This window comes from Charadrius vociferus, unplaced genomic scaffold, assembly GCF_000708025.1.
Source record: "Charadrius vociferus isolate BGI_N301 unplaced genomic scaffold, ASM70802v2 scaffold259, whole genome shotgun sequence".
Taxonomy (NCBI): Eukaryota; Metazoa; Chordata; class Aves; order Charadriiformes; family Charadriidae; genus Charadrius; species Charadrius vociferus.
Window position 1 is genome coordinate 3,970,502 of NW_009661368.1, and position 3,623 is coordinate 3,974,124.

Sequence of the window (3,623 nt, forward strand, 5' to 3'; positions counted from 1 at the left end):
GACCTGTGGGTGTGCGGGAGTCCGAACCCACCAGCCGATGTGTCTGGGGCAGGCTTCCCTCCATACCCAAGACCCTCTCCTGGGCCTGCCTCCCTGCTTGATTTAATTTTTTTTAAATTATTTTTTATGGTTATGGCGCGGTTGGGTTGTGTTCGCTCACCTGAGCTCCCACCTCGTCGCCTCCCCTGGCTGCTTCACATCGGGGATTTTCAAATGGGCGCTGTCTCCGTGGCTTATTGCGCCCGGGATGATTTGTGGAGGAGAAGGTTGTAGCGTTGGCTGGCGGTAGTGTTGTTTTCCTGCAGCGCACGCAGACCTTTGCAAATAATCTAATAATGCAGGAATGTCAAACTTCAGCTGCGGAAGGAAATCCTTTTATACAGGGATTGTCAAGTCTCTAAACAAGTATCAGAAATGAGCTCGGTATCAGTGTGGAGGGTGTTTATTCTGCCCGTCAGAGAGATGAACAACCCAATCCACTCTCCCAGGCAGCCGCGGATTCGTGTGTTGGCTCATGGACTTCGGGAGAGCTCACGGGGATGCGGGACCGGCCGCCCCTGGGGAGCGTTGGGGGTGAGAGCGGCTGCGGGCAGGGCAGGCGGGCAGCGGGGACCGGAGACCGAACATCCCATCATACCCCAGAGCGGGGGGTGCTGCGCATTGGGGTGCCGCCCCCCTTGAACCCTTATAAAGGTGAATTCCAAAATAATTCACGAGGTGACCCTCAGCGCTTCAGCAGCTGTGGGGTTTTTTTTATTATTATTTTTCTTCCCTGGATGCCTTAAGCTGGAGATGTAGTTTCTGGGCAGCTCTGCTATCGAAAGAAAACACGGGCTTTGCATTGCGTCAGAACCAACACGGGCGGCGCTCGGTTGCCAGCAGGAAGGACTGACCCATCTCGGTTTGGTTCTGGATGTATTTGGGGAGTGCTGGGTCAGGGCCATGTCACTGGGAAACGGTCCTTGTGCCCCAGTGAGCAGATTCTCCCAGCGGGATCCTCCCCACTGCCCCGCGGGGTCTGGATCCTCCTGGGGCCCCGGTCAGGGCCATCCCCTGGGAGGTACCGCTGATGGGGCCGGGTCCCCTCCACCCTTCCAAGCTCTGATCCAGCTCTTCAGAGCATCACTGCAACCTCCAGCTCCGCAGGCTTGTCTGTGCCACCCAACAAGTGGGGTCGTGGTAGGCGCGGTGTCCCCAGACGTGGTCTTTGCGGTGTCGCTGTGCGGAAACGGCCACCGGATTCCCCCATCTTGCAGGTGCCCATCCTGAGCAGAACATGCAAAATTAAACAGGAGGCAGAAAACCTGGTGCTAACGGAGATAAGAAACGTTTCATCCTTGAGAGCGAGTCCCTGGGCACGTTCGGCTGGAACGGGAGCCCTGCAAGGGAGGCGCCAGCTATTTCAGAGCAATAGCGGGTGTGCAGATAAGGGACCTCGTTACGCAGCGAGCGCCGGCGTCTATCGGGTTTGGGAGCCGCTGGCTCTGCTCTCGCTTCTGTGCGCGAGCGACCTTCCCTCCTATCCCTGTCAGACACACGGGGGTTCATCAGGGCTGCGTGGCTGCAGCAGCAGACAGCATCTGCTCTGGGCCTTTTCACTGATGAATTAAAATTGAGGAGGAAAATGAAACCTTCCAAGTGCGCCCGAGACGCGCGGACGCTTGGCTCTCCCCCGTCTGCTGGGCCCCTGCACAGACCCGCTGTCCGTTTGTCATCCTGCTGCGGCGGCAGAAAATCAGCTGGAAATGGGACTTAATTCAGGCTCTGCATCTGGAGGTGTTCCCAGCTCCGAGAGGAATTTATGCTCTCTTTGCTTCCTCGTGGCATGATTTACATAACTCTGATGATACGCTGGAAGATCCTGGCAGGTTTCAGCTGTTGAGGTGCAGTCACACAGCCTCAGCACCCCCCAGCCCGGCTGGCTGGTGGGGGCCACGCTGCCCCCCGTGCTGGGGGCGCTGGAGCTGGCCCCTGCCCCTGCCCAGGACGTGCGGTCCCCGCTGGGTGACGTCCCCGGCTCCCACCCAGGGCTGGGTGCTTCCAAAGTGGGGGTGTCAGTTCTGAGGGGGCACCGTCTGTAGATGCTGTTTCAGTGAGGGCTCAGGCAGGTCCCCTCGCTGGCCGGTGGCAGAGGAGGGACCCCGGGCCGTGCAGCAGCCACGAGAGTGGACTGACTGAACTGCAGCGCTCACTCGTGCTTGGCCTTCGCGATTTCTTCCTGTCGCGCTTGACCCTCTGCGTGACCCCCATATTTCAGTGTGTGGGTGTCTTTGCCTCCACGCATGGCTCTAGGTGATCTGTTATTTCCTGGAGCCTGGTGCTGGCCCAAGGAAAGGGTCTCTGCTCAGAGCACGGGGTCCATCCCTGGGACCCCACTGAGCGGGGGCTGTTTCCCTGGGGGTGCACCGAGGAGCTGCCCAGACCTGGGCGGCCAGTGACTCCCAAGCTCCTCCAGCATCCTCCTCCCGCTCCTTCCCAGCGCTGCGTAGCTGCTGCCGGCTCCTGGGAGCTTTTCCTCAGGAAGCCCAGAGCCCATTGCTGCTGCTGTCACCCTGTCCCAAAGCGGGACCCTCTGAACCCAACCAGCCACGGCTGCTGGGCACCCGGCTCATCCATTGCCGCTGCTCCCTCCGTCCCCCAGCTTTTAACTCTAGAGGGAGTAATGAACTTGGGCAGAGATCAATGCTCTCTGCTCTGCTGTCATCTGGACTTTATTCTGACACGCGGAAAACACTGCAGAACGTAGAACTTTTTTAAAACTATTGATTTGTAAAGTGGGTATGAGGCAGTGCAGCTGCTGCAGTCATGTGAGGGACTCTTCCCGGCTGAGCCGGGGGACCCTGCGTAATGGGAAAAATATTCCTGCTTTTCCTGCTGGAGGAACCCTGCTGAGGGAAGGGCAAAGAAATACAGTTTGTATTTTCAAGTCCAATTTAAAGAATCTCTTTGTAGCAAGCACCTGTCATCTCATGGCAGAAAACACCTGAAAAAATCTGATTTTTACTGTTTATCTAGAGAGCAAATATCCTTCAGATTGCTATGTAGCGTGCAGATAATATCGTGTGAGTGAATTCTGCATCTGTGCCTTCCCTCCAGCCATGAAGCTTGGTGTTTAGGGTGGAGATATACTGCCTTCAGGCTCCTCTTTACATTTTTAGACTTTTCAGAATAGGTGTATAAATTGTATAGGTCATGGTGCCATGGTTGTGATCTGCTGCAAGGTGCAGGTTTGGGGAAAGGCTGGTCCTGTCGATGGGTTTGGCCTCTAGATTTGTACAGCCAAAGGGAGATCAGGATCTTGCCCGTTACATTAAATTCTTTTTGTGGCAGGAGCAGGTTTGCCATTCCCAGCCTGGCAGGGCGGTTGTATGGAACAGCCCTTTCTCCTGCTGGGAGGGTTGTTGTGGGAGCTCCCAGCCTGGCTGTGCTGTGACCAGCACTGTTCTGGCCAGGCCCGCGGGGTGGGTTTGAGCCCCCACGTACCCAGGCTCCGGGTTTTTCATTTTGAGATGAATCTTGCACGGCCTGGGATGGTGATCCCTGACACACACGGGGGATCGCACCCTTGCTCTTCCCTTAACGTTAAAAAAAAAAAAAAAGGGAGCAAAATCCCCTTTTGCACG